The sequence below is a fragment of the Porites lutea genome, chromosome 2 (genome assembly GCF_958299795.1).
Source record: "Porites lutea chromosome 2, jaPorLute2.1, whole genome shotgun sequence".
Lineage (NCBI taxonomy): Eukaryota > Metazoa > Cnidaria > Anthozoa > Scleractinia > Poritidae > Porites > Porites lutea.
In genome coordinates, this window is record NC_133202.1 from 54,682,837 (window position 1) to 54,696,376 (window position 13,540).

General features: G+C 37.9%; 1 non-coding gene across 1 annotated transcript; it reads right to left on the bottom strand.

Moving 5' to 3' along the window:
- Positions 1 to 7,342: 7,342 nt before the first annotated feature.
- Trnat-ugu (transfer RNA threonine (anticodon UGU)) lies at positions 7,343 to 7,415 on the bottom strand. The gene has a single exon. It is a non-coding gene; the product is annotated as a tRNA-Thr (tRNA).
- Positions 7,416 to 13,540: the final 6,125 nt, after the last annotated feature.

Below are 13,540 nucleotides of genomic sequence, written 5' to 3' on the forward strand. Positions count from 1 at the left end.
CTTTAGTAACCGGTAACAGGCTTTTGGTTTCAAGTTTATATTTTATCCATACGCTTTTAATTACAGTAAATGCTTTGAAAGTTTACCAGAAAAGTTCTAAGTGTTTTTTAAAAAGTGAACTCGGATGCGAATATGGTTTTCAGGTTCAAACAGGGTATGACTACATTTTCACTGTGTAGCGTTTTGAACAGGGTGTCTTTTTGGTTCAGAAGCCCCCAAAAGAGGTTTGCTAATAAATGGTGTACATGTTTCAAGTTGGTACAGACAATGCTGTTCCAAAAAAACTAATTCCACGATATTAACCTGGGTCATGAAAGAAAGTCTCTTGATTTAAACTAGGTAGCGAAATGAAGGAATTTTGGCAGGGTCAGGGTTTGGCATACCTCTCCCCATTCTTCCCTAGAGTACCTCCCCCCCCCCCCCCGCCCACCTCCGCGGTAAAAAATGATAATATAGCTATATTCATGCCAAACCTTAGCTTTGGAAGTTTTTGCTTATCAGTTTCAATTCGCTAATTTTTCTCGTATATATCATCCGTTTCTTTTGTTGGTGAAGCCATAAACAATGCCCATTTGCAACACTTCTCGTCCCAACATGAGTTGAAACCAAACACGAAAAAACTTTCCCAGTTCATTAGTTCAGTTCATCAATTAGTTCTTTCCCAGTTCAGCGTTTTAACTTGCGCAGCAACTGAAGTGAAATTTCACGTTTAGGCGGTCAAACGACGATGAAGAAAACTCGAAATCAAAAATGCTTTTTATCAGGACACTCTGCAGATTCTATCAAGTAAATAAAAAAATGTGTTGGGGCGAAGGAGGAGAGACAACAAAGTAACAGCCACTAATGCACAGGTCAAAGGCCCTTTTGATAAGCGCAAACTAGCATCTTGTAGAAGAACTAGGCAGTTTTCTCTTTCCCTACACAAACCGTGCGCTATTCATCAGGAGTGACGGGAAAGTTAAGCTAAGCTAAACCAAATTAACTAACTCAGTGTTCTCATAAACCGGTAATGATTTTTGGACTCGTCCCAGCTTCCATTTATCTATGGCTTTAAACGTTAGGGTCTGTACTAGGGTGGCATTGTTTTTATTGTTTTTGTTATTGTAGGCAATTACTAGGACTACATGTCGTTTTCTTTCTTAGTTTGCAAACACAGTTGTCACTCGATTACATGCAAAAGTTGTCGGTAACCGGCTGTCTTTACGAGCGCTTGCGTTATACTGATAGCGGGACATACGATAAACTGCCCAACCGCCCCCCCCCTCACTTATAAGCAACCCCCCCCCCCCTCTCATAGCTGTAGGCCAATCTAACTGTACACGAAAAAAAATATCCCTTGGGGTAAGTTGATCAGCACTGCTAAAGCTTGTTTCGAAGCGGTTTTTCTACTTTGGTTATAAGCCCCACTGAAACCCCTTACGTTTTTCGAAGATGTATAAGCCCAGGGGCCCGTTTCTCGAAAGTGCCGATAATTAACGGGCCCGTAAAGCTGTTGTTGTTTACATACAAGATAGAGGTTTTAACAGTTTTGCATCTAACAAGACAAAACTATCAATTCATGAAACAAAATGGAATAGTTTTCTAGCCAGGACCCGCGCTCTTATTCTTTATATTTCGATTTGAATAATTGATTTCGGGCCCGAAAAGTTACCGGGTCTTTCGAGAAACGGGCCCCAGGGCCTAAAAGCGGAAGTTTACGGTAAATGCTTATTTAATCTATAAATGCAAGTTTGCGGATAACCAAAAATAAACAGATAACAAAACGTTTTACAGTTTCAAAATTGAAAGAAAAAAGTTGAAAAAGTATTAAGTTGTATTAGCAGAAAGAATGGGTACTATTAGGTTCAGGCTCTTTGATTAGATACCTACATGTAAATCTGTGCTATTTAGCCAGTTCCTTACTCTATCTGTTCATAGGAACATTGCACATGCACAGCCAGTGCTTAATCATTTCTTCTTTAGTTTTATCTAAATCGTCATTACACGTATGTTTGCTAGTCAGTTCGAGGTTTTTAGAAGATAACTGCTTGTTCCTCGTTTGCAACTTCTGGACAAAACCCTCAAGGGGGCCATTGACGGTCGTTTTCTTTCTCTGATTTGACTTGAAAAATTGAAGCGGATCCGAAAAGGCATGATACGTTATCGATAATGAAGGGTCAAGTCTCGTGAAAGGTCTTTCTTGTTTTCTGTTTGTAAATCTTTTCGTCGCATAATCAGAGTGAGCTAATATTTTCCAACCTTTACCATCAGACACACTTAATGCAATTCTGTCTCTGTGCTGGCTTAATTTGTCTTCTTCAATGTCATAACCGTCGGCTTCTACTTGGTTGTCTTCCGATTTGTGTTCTTCACTAATCAAACATTCCAGCTTTTCAGACATACTGCCTTCTGTAAAGTGGTCAACTGAGATTACACTTGCTGAACGTTTTCCATTTTCGCTTTCCTTTGTTCTGTTTCCCTGTAAAGCACTTCCTCTATTAAACAGACTATCTTGTTCTCTTTGCCAAGTTGATTCGTAAAACTTGTTGCTGAACATTCGCCGTCGAAAGGCAATCACTGCATTTTGGTCCTCTGGCCGAGTGGTGGGCGGTGGACAAGGGTGTTTGAGAATTGACAGAGTTTGTTCACTTGAATGGCAAACTCTTGCCTCTTCTAAATGATGTTTGGTCTGCAGTATTTTTCTCCCCGCATTCACTGTTCCAAGTTTGCTGGTGTAAAGAGTTTCGACGCTGGTGAACAATTCTGGTAGACACGATCTTTGAACACAAGTATCTTCCCTGCTGTTCCCAGTTTTCATCATGTCTCAATTACCGTTGCCGTTTCAAAAAACGCACGTCACATACGCACAAAGTTGTATTAAAAAACGTCTAGGCTTCCTTCAGTGTTCCTTATTTCAACTTCTTAAGACCGCGGAGAAACAGATCAAGAGATGAAGAACCCTTTTAATTTGAATGCAAATCTAGCGACGCTGACGTAATTAAGCATTGCGTTTAAGAACGTTTCATTCCTCTGTGCAAATAAATAATAAATATCTGCTCACCGTGACAAACAGGGAAAGCAAATTTTTAGCATATCCGTCAGGCATTTTTGTGTGAACTCAAAACGCACCTGATATACGTAGTCTACAGTGTAAATAAGTCTTATTCTCCTATCCAGCAAGAGGATTACGCGTGTATACAAGAAAAAGATTATACCTCTGAGACTAATGTCATTGTTTTCAGTAAAGTTGACACTGTCTGGTTTTGTAATCGTGATATAAAAAAAAAATTAGAAAAATGGAAAAGCTCAACAACGATGCTTTTTTCTTCCCATAATTTGACAATTTAAAGAACAATTTGATAGCCTTTTTTAGTCTTGATTATCATCTTGTTTTACGTTAATAAATGCAATGATGACAAACATTTGCGATTATCTGGTTTTAAAAAGACATGTTGAATGACCGTATAATAAAAACGACCAATTCGCGGCTCCCCTTTGACAATGAAATATTTCTCTGTAACCTCAGGTACCGACTTGGTATTTCTACGGTTTCGCTTCTATGATAAGTATTACGACATCGATTCCAAACTGAATTGCATTGCTAGCGTTAAATTAATCAGGTGAATGCAAATGATTTCACAATTTTGAATGCAAATTGTTTACTTTGTTGCGTAAATCACGCACTGCGTTTGAGGGTCTCTTTGACTTACGCAAATAAAGGCTCTTTACAAGCTCTTGCCCTTTCAGTCGGTATATACCCAACAGTAAAAAGACTACCTGATCAGAGGATAGTTCTGTGACGATAGTTGAGTAACATAAAGCTCATCCCTGTAATCCTTATTAAATACCACAAATAAGCTGGACACATATAATCATAAATACTATGGGTGTGTAAGTTAAAAAATCATGAGTTAACCGAAACGTAACAGTGTGAATGAGCGTTTTATCACGCGGTTTTAGACGCACGAGCACGTTACAGCAGTGAGGCTCAGAGCGTCTCAGCGGCGACGTGTACAGTTGTTTGTAGCTTTCCTGGTACATTCCGGAAACCCTCCCTTCACAGGCACCAATTAGAACGACTTACTTCTATGGAGGCCCGTTCTGGTCAAAATTAATATGATAAAATGGCATCACAAGTGACTTTTTTGGCCAGTGCAGCATTTATTATGGACCCATTAGGTCCATTGTGTATTTTTGTCATCACTACACAGGATTTTTTTAGTGTGTTGTTAATTTCTTTTAGCTGCATGAATTATTTTTTATGAAGGCTGTTTAGTTTTTTTATGTTGTTGTATGAATAAATTTTTCATGCGTACCACAAATTATTTTTTTAGTGGTACTGCGAATTATTTTTAATACAAGTATTGAGAATTATTTTTTCATCGTGCTGATAATTATTTTTCACGGTATCGTGAATTTTTTTTGGGCCTACAATGCTTTGCGGGCCTTGCAGTTGAAGTGGACTGATTCGAGTCACTTCATTGGGCGACCATTTTGAAAACTTTGAAGTGGAGGAGTGCTTTCAAAGAGAATGCCAAGGCGAAACATTTTCAGGGAAAGAAACGAAAGAGGTTTTCATCTTTCTTACAAAATCTGTCAGGAGCCAGTAGTCTGTACGTTAGTGATGAGGTTTTCTGGACCGAAGATTTAATAGTGGAGACTACAAGGCGACTTCACGACTTGTACAAAACTTTAGGAAGGATCTCCCAATTCTAATCCTGACGGGCAGGCACAAAAACTGGCAGAGCCAAATAGATTCAAGGTAGAAGACCTTCGCAGAGTGCTAGTGAGAGTAGGGAACTTGCTCGAGTGCCTTTACGATGGCGGTATCGTAATTCCTGTTTTAACATAAATATTCGGAGATGAATGAGTCTGTCCAACGTCTGATACCTGAGATATATAGCCAATAATGCCATAACATAAATATTAGATAAAGCAATCAAATTTCCTAGTTAGTGAGGTCTACTCTAACTAGCACTCAGCGAAGGTCTTCTGCCTTGAGTCCATCTGACTCTGCTTCTAGTGCGCGCCCGCCCGTCTGGATTAGAATCGGGAGCTTCTTCCTGAACGTCAGGGTGGGGGACACTCTCATTCTCTGCGTCTTTGTTCCGAAAGCCAGCATGTGTAGTACGAGACGAAGACTCGAGGTACAAGATTGGGTGGAGAACAGTTCAATTGGGCAGACACGTCAGGTTGAATAAGGGATAGAATTGTGTACGAGTCGTGAAGTCCCTTCGTAGTCTCCTCTATTAAATCTTCGGTCCAGAAAACCTCATCACTAACGACGGACTACTAGCTCCTGACAGATTTTGTAAGAAAGATGAAAACCTCTTTCGTTTCTTTCCCTGACAATGTTACGCCTTGACATTCTCTTTGAAAGCACTCCTCCACTTGCAAAGTTTTCAAAATGGTCGCCCAAGGAAGTCAAAGACTCGAACCAGTCCACTTCAATGCAAAGCCCGCAATGCATTGTAGACCAAAAAATAAATTCGCGATACCGCGAAAAATAATTCACGGCCCAATTAAAAAATAATTCTTGATACACATTGGAAAAATAATTCGAAGTACCACTGAAAAATAATTCATTGCATGAATGAAAAAAGTATTTTGTATAATTAAAACAAAAATAATTCTTGTTGCTAAAAATAATTACTAACACGCTGAAAAAAGTATTGTTTAGTGATGACAAAAATACACAACATGTCCATAATACTTGCTGCTGCAGTTGGATTAAAATTGACTTGTGGCGCAATTTTATTGTCATGATTTTGACCAGAACGGGCCTCCATATACTTCGAGTCTGTTTATTTGTTTTGTTCCAAATATTGGGCAACATACCATGTTAAAAGGGACTGGAACGGGTACCAGTCTGGTATTAATCGGAAAAAAGATTTTGTCAATGCCGAACGCTAAAATACCGTTCACACCTTTAATTAGATCTTAATAAACGTTGCTGTTCAACTTTGATTCAATTTTTTTTATCATGGATGATGAAAGCGTTATTTATGTCTGAAGTTTACAGTGCATTGATTCGCTTAAATGTACAGACAATTCATTTGTAACGGCAGGGCCGGGGTATTTTGCAGAACGTCAAACGGCTGCCGAACGCCGAATGACTCTGAAAATTAGTCCGGATTAAGGTAAGGAAACTGAGTGAATCAGGTTCCATTTAGGGTTATCATACTAGCCAATTACTGCCCTCAAACCTTGTTTACTCAGTTTCCTAGCCCTCGTCAATAAATTTCATTTCATTTCATGTCATTCGGCGTTCGGCGGAGGTTCTGCGTTCTGCAAAATACCCCTGTCCCATCTTAAGTAATTGTATAAATTGCGTTCACAATATATGCAACTACGAAGATCATTCTTCATTTGATGTAAATCATATCGATGTGAAAAGTTCGGAAACGTTTTGCACATCGTGGTGGTTGCTACTTTGCAAGTGCAACCGAAAAAGTAGAGGATGGTGAATTTTCTTCAATAGTGTTATGAAGCTTAGGTGAAAGGGCCAAGTTTATTGTCGTGTCTTGTTGCTAGGGAACTGCAGGACATACAAGTACCGTACGGGCCAGAGGAATGTTGCGTTTCTTGCATGCAAATAGACAATTTTGCAGGCACATTTCATGAGAAATATATATGCGAAGCACGTTTGTATAAAAATAAACCATTATAAAGTATAAAGCCATTCAGAAGGCCCTTTCCATTTTGGGTTTTTGGCATACTGTTTAGGATTTGACTGATCTTGCTGGATACTTTTGATTAACAGTGAAATTCTCATTACGACACCAGTAGTCTCTCGGGCCTGTTGGTGGCCTGGAGGGGGTTAATTTAGGAAATTTTCTAGTGGGAATGTGCCCCTAGGACCCCTTAGCCTATACCAGAGATAGTTAAGCTGAATTTTGCTACCCTATACAAGACTAAACTCCCCAAATTCCCCCAATCATAGAGTAGCTTCTAGGCTGAATAAAGTTAAACTTGCTGATTTGATTCTTTTGTATTTTTAATTGGCAATTCCCGGTCCTCTTAGCCTAGACTAGAGTTGTCAACCAATCGATCAGTTTCCTGGAAAATGATACCCTTTTCTAGACCCAAACTACCTGATTCATATACCCCATCCGAGAGTAAACTGTTTGAAAATCACGCCCTTCATGACGGCACATACCTAAGCCATATATAGCAGTGACCTAACCCCCATTCCCCCCCTTCCCAACACCCCGGGGCTCGGTGGCCGATCTGCAATAAAAGATTACACGCACTAAATTTTGGAACTCTAAGAATATTGCTGAAGGGTAATTTTAAGAACAAAACAATTACGAATTAAAAAGGTACCATGTATTGAAAACGAAAAGAAAACAAGAATAGCTTAAGCCCCCGGAGAGATTTGAACTCTCGACCCCTGGTTTACAAGACCAGTGCTCTAACCCCTGAGCTACGGAGGCTTACATGTTCTGGTAAAAATGATTACTTTATTCAGGACTTAAGAACACTAGAGAACACAACATAGTTGACCCACTTTCACGCCATGTTTATTTCGGGAGTGGAGGGGGAGGGGGGGGGGGAAGGGTTACTGCCATATATAATGAGAAAAAGGAATTAAGATGGTTTAGTTGAAAATGGAAACGGGCGAGGCTGATGAAATAATAGATCACTTTTTTCCACGTTGTTAAATCGAGGTAAATATTCCTATCAAAAGCCATGCACTACTCACCGAGAATGAAAAGAATAATTGTTTTAGTATATGAACTCGAACTGATCTCAACAAAATAAGAAAGAATTGACAAATCAAAAAATTCGAAAGTTACATCTTAGCAGAATTTTCAGATATGGCAACTCACAAGTTTATCACTTCGCAAACAACAACGTAGTGGCTCAAAATGAAACCGTTAAAACTTTGAATTGTTTCCTTACCTGAGAAGAAAAGTTGCGTTTTGTTACTTTCTGTATGATGACATTCTTTTGAGGTTCAATCGGGGAAAATTGGTTGAGACACTGCTTTAACGAACTTTTCTTTTCGTTTTCCGCTGACTTTCTAAACGAAAATGAAGCTCTTACCCTCCCACCCCCTCCAAGCATTGTTGTGCCGCTATTCGAGCTAGGGAAAAGACACCAACTTAAAGAGAGGGCCGGGTGTAGTTTGCATTGTAATTCTCCGAAGTACCCCCACTAGAAGACATTTGAAGACAGTTTATTACCAGTTTTGTCGCAGAATGTTCATTTAGCACTAGCTGGACAATACATAGGAAACGAAGCCTTATAAGATGTCTTTAGGCACTTCTCGCAATAGTATAATTGGGTTCTAAAAGATTGACAACATTATGCTCTACACGTTGACGCACTGTTTTGCAGGACAGAGCTTTTTGACCTTTTTCCAATTAAGTGAAATTTGAATGACCTGGTATGACATCCACTACAATCCTCCTTCCAATCATAGCCATTTTAGTTTTCTTTTAGTGCTTAAAAAAATTGTCAGTTAGAGTTTAACTCTAACTTCATTCAATTATTTACCACAGTAACATTACTTGTTCAGCAGCTCTGTACAAGTAATGTACGAAAATTTGTGGAGAAAATATAGTTATAAAATACAGTGTTGTTAATTCTTTTTACAGTTGAACACTGGCGAGAACGTTAAATCGTGCTTTTAACAAAGATAAAACTAGAAAAACACACCACCAATTCAAACTCCAAAACATCTTTTTAATATGACACAACTCCTTATACGAATGAGTATAGTATGAGCAAATTTTTACAACGTGATGATATCGTCCGAACTAGTATTAGCCCTGTCCGCACATACCCTATTTTCTTTGAAAACAGGGAATTATTTATGCGGTTTTGCCTTAAGTCCACATGCAATTATTTGGTGAAAACGGTCATCGAAAAAAGTCATTTTTTCAAAACCTCTCTCTGGGGTGGAGCCCTTTTTGAAAACGCAGGCGTATCGTTTTTCTCGATGATCTCCGTACAGTCATCGTTCAGGGCATGCCCTATAAGTTTTTCGATCGTATTTTTTCGTTTTAGCGTTTTCCTGTGCACGGGTTAAGACGATGCCAATACGCTAAGTGCGGACGTCTGTTTTTTTTAGAAAAGAAGAAAAATCTCGGCTTTGAAAGATATATGGATATGTTTGGATCATTAAGGCCTAATGCAGCAACTGAAACAAGTTTGTTATATTTGATTTGTTCTACAACGATTTATTTTTATATATTTTTATTTTTTTCTCCTGCTTTTCTATTGTTTTTATTTTTTATTTTATTTTTCAGGTCTCATTTTGTTTTTTTGTGTGACGTTATTTTTCTTTTTTCTTTTTTTGTTTTTTTTGTTGTTGCTGTTGTTGTTTTCTTTTTTTTTTTTTATTGTTCGTTGTAGTTGTTTCCACGTTAAAAATCTGTTTGCGCCTTAAGTATTTGAGGAACAGGTCAATCTAAAGTTTTGACTGTTTCAGTGGAATATAGTAAAGCTAAAAAAGAATTATTTTAAAAAAAGCGTTATGTACGATCGTATGGAGTTAGATTAAATAATGTCAGGCCCGTAGCTAGACTTTCAGAACGGTGATTGAGATAAACGTTTTGTATTGTGTAATTGATCACTGAAATAAATATTCACTAAGAAGCTTGTAAACATTGCGCACACTCAGTGATAAATGGGCTACATTGTTCATTCAAACAGATGGTTGTAGAAAAAGAGCAAATAACAAATAAAACGGAAGAAAACAAATAACAAAGACCAAAATAGTTCCATAAAACACTTCAAAACAACAACAGCAAAATATTAGTTTTTTGTTTTTTGTTTTGTGTTTTGTTTTTGTATTTCTTTTTTGTTTTTTTAAATGATATTTGTTGTTGTTGTTGTTGTTGTTTTTTCTGTGTTTCTTTTTTGTTTTTTTTAAAATGATATTTATTTTTTGTTTTGTTTCTTTGTTTCTTTTCTTTTTTTTTTTTGCTGTTGTTGTAAAGTGTTTTATGGAACTATTTTGGTACTTGTTATTTTTTTTTCTTCCGTTTTATTGTTATTTGCTCTTTTATTTTGCTCTTTTTCGTTTTAATTCTTTGACGTAGTAAGCTAGGCTTCCAACAATAAAATCACCGCCCCCCGCCCCCCCCCCACACACACATCCACCCACCCCACCTCGCCCTGCACAAAATATAGCTTTAAAGTTTACGATGAAAATCTTTGCACACTATCTAATCCAGTTATTTCTAAATACGAGTATTTTAGAACAGATCAGTCATCGCCATTTTTCTCAGCAGATAAACTAAGATTTTAGTCATAAGAATATTTTTTCCCGTCTAAAAACCCAACCCCAGACCCTATCCCAAATAAAGTTTGTACGTTTAAGATGAAGATCTTCGAAACGCATTTACGATGAAGCGTTTCATTCTTCGGAATTTTCCAATTACTCCTCCATAATATCGCAGATTATAATTCTGAAAATGAGAGAGCAACTTAAATCAATAATTTAAAACGTATTGTACTATGTCTGTACAACTGGTACAATTTTAAAAAGCGGAACAGTCTAATGGATTCTTTTTGAAAACAATTTTTCCTTGCTCAACTCAGCCCGTACCTCATAAGATAATGTTAAACCGGGGACATTTTCCTGAGGAAAAACTTTCGAAAGAAAATTAAACACAGATTTAAAATTTTTATTCACCCACCTGTTCTTTGAGGAGTTCAACTTGCTTCTTAAATGCAGCTAAGTCGTCCCTAAGATTATCGTAATTTCTAAGAAGGGTAAAAAAAAAGGTAAATAAATGACATGTCTACCTACGTGTTACCCTTAGACTTGTACTGGTCTTCAAACATCTTGCATCCATATCCCTAACGGTCAAACTTACAGACCTGTGGGATCTGGGTAGCGAAGGCCTTTAATTTTCTTTATGAATAAAATACATGTAACTAGACTACTTCGGAATTTGGGACCGTTATGTTCACGAAAATAAGCCTATTTCTTTATAAAAATCAACACTTCTATCTTGTCCGTCCGTTTGGGTGAGCATTTTTTAGCTGGCGGAAGAATAACTCAGATAGTACGTGCAAAATATTGGTTATCAATTTTGTTACCATATAGACCATATATTCCATATAGTTTGATTGATTTAGTTCATCCGCCTTTGCTTACCACTCCGACAAATTGATTTCAACTATGTTGTGATCGGTAGCGTTGTAAGTTTAATCGAAATGCTGGTTTCACTACAGATCATAAACCTTTGTGTTAATATTACGACTCCGACAGCCTTCGCTAATCGTCTTAATAACAAGTAAGTTGATCGCCCACTTTTGGAATTTTACTCGAGAAACGGTTATCTAACTGCACAAAAGGTTTAAGAAAAAGCCAGAAGTGACCGATTTGTATCCTGGATGTCCTTTAGACTAAAGGACAATAACTTTCTTATAAAATATGCACTCTTAGCCCAGGCTAAAGGTCTATATTAACAACTTGGTGTCCGAAATATTAAGATTTCTAAAGTTTCTGTAGACCGTATTTGGTGGCGGCCAAAGTTGACAAAGCAAGTTCCTTACTCTTGCAGTTGAATCTTTGCTTCCTTCTCAGACTAAAACATAAAAAAGAGAGGGATCAAGTTAGGATTAAGATCGAGGTTCGTGTCAAAAAAAGTGTTCTTCAAATTTTCTCTATGTTATGGAGAGGTCATCCTCCGTTTGTACATCGCTGGTACCCTCTATCTCAATGGGTTTAAGGCCTGGGTCAAAGATGTGTTCTGAGCATATGAATAATTGGCAATATCTCTCGCTAGGAGACCTAGCTAGAACAAAATGAACTTTTCTCATTCCAAACGTGAAGTGTTAGAAATATTTAATATAAATTAGAAAAATGTTTTTTCCCGATTTCTTTTCTTAAACCGGCCACCAATTGGTCAATAATTTACAATTTTTAGCAAAGTGGTCACGTAACATATCACGTGACTTATTAACACAATGTTTATACTTTAAAATGTTAAGAACAATGAGTTCTTTATGTGTGCCTATTTTTGACTCATCGCCATCATCTATGCCAAAGTTAGAGCCAATAATTCATTTTCCTAAAGTAAACCCCTTAGTCCCAGGCCTTAAACCACTTGAGATGCGAAGAACAAGTAAATTCAATTAATCTAACAGCTTTTATTAACTTTTCACTCTTAGATAGTAACTAACAAATAACTACAAAACACAAAGCATCCAAACAAATTTCGATGTACACCATTTTGATTACACCCTTAATGCAATCAAAAGAAAAGAATATTAAAATAAGTTTCAGTTAATTTTAATACAGGGTAAAGCGCGCTCTCTGATTGGTCAATTATTCATATACAACAAAAAAGAAGCATCCTCTTTTCACCTAGTGTGTTCTTCTAACCAAATACTGTCACGGTAAATTAAGTCTATTCATACTTTTTTCGGGTACTTTACATCCTTCATCTCTGACAATTAAAAAAAAAGCTGCCGCATCAAAGATTGCCGCAATTTCGCTAATGTCATAGATTTCAACAAGAGACTATAAAGGGGACAGAGAGGGCATCCCCCATATACACCCTATTCCATAGGTAATTCGTCTCGAGTTATTTTTAACACCACAGATCTCAAGGGGGATCAGACAACAGCCAATCACATAGCTCGAATGTGTTCCGCGTGGATGACCCACGCTGAGAGCCACGCGTCCTTCACGAAATGACGCAGAACAAATTAGGGGAAGACGCGGAGAGCGATTTTGCTATTCCTTTTGTCGACGAAAACGACTACAGCGAGATTTCTGCGAAAGCTGTGTCAGCGAAACCGAAATTAAAAAAGAATCGCCCTTCCTCTCTTGTATAGAGCTAACAGTAGAGCAGGGAAATCCTTAACACACTGAATATTCTCTCAGGATCATTTATAATTTACAGTTTGAAGAGAGCAATTTCTGGTTTGATGTTTATTTTTTTTTCAGTCTTTATAGCGATTATTCCTACCCATTTACTTTGTCAATTGTAGGCGAACCCTCCTAAAGCTGAATTTCAAGGGACCATATTTAAGCTCAGAAAGAGAAATAAAATTTCGTCTTTGCTTATTTACGTCCTCCATAAAACGCGAAATTAGGCATTTGCACGTCGTAGTCGTGCAAAAACGGGAAAGAAATGAACAAAAAAGTGTGTTGCACGTGCGAAGTTGTTATTTTGCTAATTAAACCTAGTGTTTTTTTGACGTTCTGGTTTTCGTCCGCGTCGTTGGATCTTAAACTCCCTAAATTGTACAAACGACCGGTTTCAATAGACCGGCGAAATTTCTCATTTTATTAAAGCACTGAGGTTACGACAACTTCGAGTTAAACTGATGTCACGGGTTGTCAAAGAGTCCAGCGATTCCTTTTTCCCAGGTGAGCGCCGACTCATTTCGCTTCAATATTCAGGAATGCTTTCGATCTTTCTACGCTTTCATTGCCTCTCGCCCGACATGTTTTGCACGGCGTTTGGTCATGCGAAACCTCCACGAAAGATCCACGCCTCGCGCGAGGTAACTTTATCCCGATTCTAAAAATAACTCGAGACGAATTACCTATGGAATAGGGTGTATATGGGGGATGCCCTCTCTGTCC